Raw genomic sequence first — 6,398 nt, 5'->3', positions numbered from 1 at the left:
AGGCTTCTGTCACCACAGGTAGCAGGGAATGGGAGTGCAGTCTACCAAAATTACATGGAGTTGTGCTAATAAGCCTGCAGGAAAAGCCAGGGAAAGCCAAGCCCAAGTAAATAAATGAATCATGTGGAACAATGACTTAAAACAACAAAAGTGACTCTGTGTGGCAGAGAGGTTACAGTACAGCGGGAGCTAATTTAAACAGGCACAGTGAATGTAAAGAATATTTAGAGAAAAAGAAGATTTGTGACTGAGTGCTTAGAAAGAAAGAAAAAAAAGCTGCAAGAGCCCCTCTAACAGTCTTGCTGCTGATGCTGCTTTAATTATCCTTCTGCTACGTGGGATGTTGAACTTTACAGACATTCCAAGCAATTTTAATACCAGTTTATTCTGAAACAAAACTACAAGCCAGCCACATACTAACAAATATCAAACAAGACTGTTTCAAAATAAAAAATATCAACAAAGAGCAGATAAAAGTGAACAAAACAACCCTGCTCCCCTCTGTGAACTCTGTTTTCTTCAGGATTCTAACTGGTGCCTTTCTGAGCTGAAGGTGTTTGGCAGCATCCAGTAATTGCCCAGTGTTACATCTTGTACTTGCTTAGACACCACACTCCTCTCAAAGAACTTTCATTCTTTTGCCTAAATACTGCCTAGCACAGAGCATCTCTAAGCATATGAGGTGCTAAGAGCAGCTAAAACTTAGTGAAAAAAAACAAAATCAACATTTTACTCTGCATAGCATGCTCTCATTTTAAAAAAATATGCTAGTACTCCAAATCAAACAAGATACATGAAACGGAATTTTTTGCATTTTTTTTCCTTAGGAAAAATGGTAGCCTCAAAATCTAGATTTCATTCGCAGGGTAGAGCAATTTCTCTTCATGTTGTTTCATTTATGATTTAATAACATGGCGTGGCTATGAGTAGAGTTTATTATACACTATTATCTCATAATATTTTACTGTCTTTGTAAAATTGTTAACGAAGATTTGCTACTCAATAACTGATGGAACACTGCTTATGATTAAAAAATATATCTTAAATTTCAGTAAACTACAGTATGTATCCAGCAAACTATGTCAATACAAAAAGTGCCAGTCTGGCAGCATTTGGAAGCCTAAACTGAGGAGAGGAAAGCCCAAATTAACTATTTTGGGTGAACCATATAGGGTGCACATTACTGAGGACAGATCCCCAGACAGTTAAATCTGTGATAGTGCATTTGTCCAGAAATGTTGGAGGACTAAGTTGAAAGATTCTTAGAACATGACCAAAAACCTCTGAGTAGCAATTATTTTAAAAGTTTAAAAAATTATATTAACTCATAAATAAATTGGTTTTTTGCCCATTCATTCCTTAGTTTCACCTCCTGCCATGAGGACAGGTTTTTTTGATTGGATTCTGTTCTAAATCTGCATGGAAGAATATGAGAGATGAGGCATTAGCAGTGAAGGTATTGAGCTTGTGCAATATCAAGTAACTGGAAACAGAGCAGTCAACTTCATTTTAGGTGTAATCCTGGTATAATACCAGTTTGAAAGAAGAATCAGGGTCTGCAGGTTTTTGTCCTGTTTGATTTTGGTGGGGTTTGCTTCTTTTTTTGTTGTTGTTGTTTATATGGAGCAGTCTTGATTATGAGACTTTTAGGGGATAGATCCCAACTTAATCTTTTGTGTTCTCACAAAATAATCCCTTTTAAAAACCAGTGATGGTCAGGCATTGGCTGAAATCCTAGGAATATATCAGATTTTCTCCAGCCTCCCCTCTGCTCTCCCAAATAGGACAGCAGCAGCAACATCCCCCTAACCATGTCCTGCCACCACAGGGTAGCCAAACATGAAGCTTCTTCTTCCAGTGCCGGTGACGAGCTCCGTTCATTTTTAGTAGGAGCCTTCAGGAACTTTGATCTCTTGGCACACACAGACATCCAGTCCAAGCAAGGGATCATAGATTCTTGTGCCCAAATCCACAGAGAAAAACAGGTACTTCCACAGGGTGGTTTATCAAAGACAGTTGTCTACATCAAACTGGAGGAGGGCAATCTTTCCCCTCCTGATGTAGCAGAATTTGGGGAACTGGGGAGAGTAGAAACTTCACTTTTATGTGGCTGAAATTCAGCAAAAATGCACCCCAACTGCAACAACCTCAGTTCACTTTCTCCTTCCTGTGTCTGCAACTTCTTTGTCCATTGCCCTGGAGACCTTCTCTACCTCCATGTTCTGAAGGTTCAGAGGGCCCTTCTTCTCCTCTCCTCAGTTTATCAAACGTTTTTGCTTACTTAAGGCTTAAAATACCTTCGTATTTTTAACTTGAAAGCTCATAACCTTCAAGTTAAAAGTTGGAATACATTCACCTCCTGCATCCTCAGTGAGCATATTTGTTCTACTTCAGCTAAGCCTGGAGCACAAGTAACAACATCAACTCCTCAGTACATAAAGTCATCATAAAACAAAAAAAAATTGCAAACCCATTCACCAGCACAATAAAAGTGAGAGATTACCCATTTGTTACCAATATTAAGTTGCCATTGTGGAATGTTTTCTCACTCCCAAATGAGGGATTGTTATTCAAACTGGAAAGAAAGTGCATTATGAAGAGCTGTAAAAAACAAATCCAGGGATTCTACAGCCTTGTCAGTATCTTGTCCACCGTGAGTGCAAAGAAAGGAATTTTGTCTTCTTTAACCCTCTTGACCTGGAGAAACAGAAGGCTTTCTCAAATCGTGTTTCCTGTGGCAACAATTTTATATTATTTGCTCCCAAAAAAGTGATCTGACATTTAAACTTTGAAAAACCTCAAGAACACCAAATTTTGAAATCACAGTTGAGTTGCTGATTCTTAACCTTTTATTATTCTATCTTCATAATAGAAACAACAGAGGAGTTCTCTAGTGTTGATGTAAGAAATAATTTTCTGTGAATATTTAGCCTGACGCTCCTGTCTAACAGAGGAGATTCTCCCAATATCATCTATGACAACTTTTTGGTTTATCATCAAAAAATATTTCCAATCTTCACTTTATAACTTATATCATCATCTGATGAGTTTTCCCTGGGGTTTAGTTAAGTCTGACATTTGGGAACAGCTCAGCTTGATTAAATTCAAATTTTTTTCTTTATAAATTAAGGGCACTACAACCCTCAAATTTTAGGAAAGTTCAGCAATTAATATTTAAGTTAATGTTGCTTTCAACTGTTTTAACACCATCAAAAGCCAGGAAAACCTCTGGAAATCTAGAATAGGACACTCTAGTATAACTAATGTCCCATTTAAAAAGCAAAGAAATAAAACAACATTTTTTCAGATGTAAATCCTACTCCAGGAGAAGTTTGAATTTGTGTAATAGAAATAAGTAAACCTAACCAGTGCTTTTCCTTAAAGACCCTTCTATTTTCTTGTAAATCCTGCTAAGTTGATGGAAAGCAAAAACACTTCTCCAGTTAGGACACAAGTGATAATTACATATTTACAAACATTTTTATTTGAAACAATTAACATTAAGAAGGGAATATGATAAAGTCCTTTAAAGATCAAGAGCAGGTTGTAGAAGATGGACAGGAGGTGACCTTTTGGTGTCTCACAGTATAAGAACCAGTGTTAAGTGGTTCTTTTGGTTGCAAGTCCAAAATGCAATAGAGGAAATGTAATTCAGCTTGGAATCACTGGACTAAAGTGCTCTGGAAGTCAAAGGATTAAAAAAGGGGTTACATGTGTTCATGAAGGACAATTCATTATGGTTATTAGGCTGATGAACAAAGGAAAAGAGAAATTATGCATAAGCTCCTTTTCCTCCTACTATTTCCACGTAAAGTCGTACATGCAAAGTGCTAGAATTTTATTGCAAGGTTAAATTAGGCAAAGTGGGAACAGGGAAAGAAAGGAAAGTGGGTTCTGCTACAGAAAGAGCAATGTGAATTCAAAGGGAAGTAAAATGAGGAATCTAAGAGAAGAACCCTTGGGGACAAGACTGAAAGGGTTGCCATGAAATGGTGACAGGACTCTGAATTTTAACCACTGTTCAACACACACTTGACGTTTTTCTGGTTCTTTGTGTGCTTTGACCTAACTGAAGACTGAGCAAGCTGTGTCAATCTCTTGTCCCTGAAAGAATCTGCCTTGGGAAATTTTCTGAATATCTGTTAAATTGGAACTTGATTTACATAGAGGCTTCACATACAATTCACAAAACAATAGTCTAAATTTAACCCAAAGTTTCTCCTGGAGTTTGTCTCATCCCTGCATATCACAAATTCCCCTAATGTAAAAACCTTTATTCAGGACTCTGTTACCAGAGGGAACTCTCATCTCCTTCCCCCTTTTCCTAAATCACTCTCAACAGTAGGGAACATTCTGTGGTGGGGTTTTTTTAGTTTGGTTTTTTTTTTTTTTTTTTTTTTTTTATTTTTTTGAGAAAGAATAATAAATATTAACATAAAAAACAAATTGAAATGCATAGCTTTGGATACCTGCTTTTCCAAAGGGAAGTGATAACAGCCATTAGCTTGTGACTTGCCTTAGGAAAACAAAAACTGTTACCTGGTTCTGTGATTTCAAACACCAGGACATGACATACAGCTGGGAAAACCCTAGGGATGCATTTCTGAATGCTGAAGAATAGAGGAGAGAAGCTTGAGGATGTGGAGCACTCTGTCCAGTTCTGGGGTCCCTAATGCAAAAAATATATGGACATTATTATTATTAAGTTACATTAGGGTAACTTAATTATACAGAAAAAATTGTAAACTGTTTTACAGAATTCTACACTAAAAAAGAAATTGATTCAATTCCCATACATAGTAAATATCAGTATTTTCTCATCAGACTTTAATTAGTAGTCTTTCTTTAAGCTTTCTTCTAGGGCCTTTACAGTATGGACACAGGCCAGGTAGCAAGAATTACGAATACTGAGCCAAGAAATCTTCAAGGAGAATGCTCTGCCTGTTGAATGAGTTAATGGGGTACACAGTGTCTTCCCTGCCATGGATCATCTTCTGTTTTGCTACAGAGACTGAGAGGTGCACAGATTTCTGCCATGTCCATGTTTGTATCACCATCCACGAGCTGAAAGAAGGGCATCACACATCCCTCTAAATGTTATAATAAGGTTTCTGTTTCAGTGCTAGTTCACATCTGTCTAGGACAGACTGGAATGTTGTAGCTACACTTTTAAGTTTCTGTCCATTAAGATACACCTTAAACTTTATTGACCATGCTCTTCAGTTTAGATTTCCCTTTCCAATTTGCTTGAAATTACATAAATTATGTTTTTACCTCCTTGCCACTCCATTCACCCTTTCTTCTTTGCTGCCTACTCTGTGATCATCTGTTTCATCAGAACCATATCCAATGCATCAGGACTCATATAAATTGCCATGATCCATATAAAAGGAGTGTTAACAGAGGAATGATACATTAAACACATCCTGGACCATTCCTAGAATGCTCATAAACTATAATGATATAAATCAACAGAAAAAAAATATGACCAGTCTGCTAGGATCCTTCAACACCAAAGGTCTGATATAGATCTGTCCCTAGATTTTCCACCCCAGGGGAAACAGGCCAGAAGCAACATTCCCCACACTTTCCCTTCTCCAAGCACAATGAGTGTGAATCCAAAATTAATTTTCTGCTGCCTTGGGCACTCAGATATTGTTAATCATATCTCCTTTCTCCAAGCAAACATAACCATCTCCCCAGCTTGTGAGTGCTATGAAGGCAAAACTTCCAGAGCTTTCCCATTCCTTCTGTAGGAATCTCAGACTGCTTAAATGAAGAAATGGCACAAGAATCTCTTCCAGGCTCTCCTCCTGCCACCGGGGATGCCTCCTCTCCTGCTATGTACAATTTAGATACCACCCTCCCATTTCTGTGTACATCACAGAACTTAAATGGACAAGCACATAGCACAAAGAAGTTAAGCTGCCTATAATCTCAGCAAAGATTTGGCAAATAGATCACATGCAGAGGGGCTTACTGGTACATTCTGAACAGGCTTAGATGACAGAATCCCATGTATAGAGTGTTTGTGGATGAAAAGACAGAAAGGCAGCAGAACCTTCATTCCCCACAGCAATGACTAGTCCTACAAAGTGAAATAAATCCCTTTGAATAGACTGCACAGAATTCAGAGCAACTGAGAAAAAAAGTTCCTCAACTAAAATAAATAAAGAGCATCCCCACATCTCCCAGAGACTGCAACAGACGTTTTCAAGAGTAGCTAATTGTCTTTGGGCAGGACTTAATTCAATAATGTTGGAAGCCTGAGGGGAATTCCTGGTGCTAGCAAATTAAGATCTTGGTAATTAGCAATGACTGGGCAAACCACCCTCTGTGATCACTGAAAATGCCTCCTACAAGAGCCCAGTCCCCCTCAATGAGCAGCGAGAGGAGGA

The 6,398-nt window shown here is 38.0% G+C and overlaps 1 long non-coding RNA gene across 3 annotated transcripts; it reads right to left on the bottom strand.

The window, feature by feature from the left end:
• Positions 1-294: 294 nt before the first annotated feature.
• On the bottom strand, positions 295-6,179 carry LOC138109183 (uncharacterized). Of its 3 annotated transcripts, XR_011150335.1 has the most exons (4): positions 5,981-6,179; positions 5,275-5,326; positions 4,540-4,669; positions 295-2,697 (listed from the first exon to the last, which is right to left on the bottom strand). It is a non-coding gene; the product is annotated as an uncharacterized lncRNA (long non-coding RNA). The 3 variants fall into 3 exon arrangements; XR_011150333.1 differs by lacking the exon at positions 5,981-6,179 and having other exon boundaries at positions 5,275-5,933; XR_011150334.1 differs by lacking the exons at positions 295-2,697; positions 5,981-6,179 and adding an exon at positions 3,531-3,680 and having other exon boundaries at positions 5,275-5,934.
• Between the last annotated feature and the right edge of the window lie 219 nt (positions 6,180-6,398).

This window comes from Aphelocoma coerulescens, chromosome 4, assembly GCF_041296385.1.
Source record: "Aphelocoma coerulescens isolate FSJ_1873_10779 chromosome 4, UR_Acoe_1.0, whole genome shotgun sequence".
Classification (NCBI taxonomy): Eukaryota; Metazoa; Chordata; class Aves; order Passeriformes; family Corvidae; genus Aphelocoma; species Aphelocoma coerulescens.
Note: the sequence above shows the minus strand (reverse complement) of the source record. Positions and strands in the feature narration are given on the sequence as shown.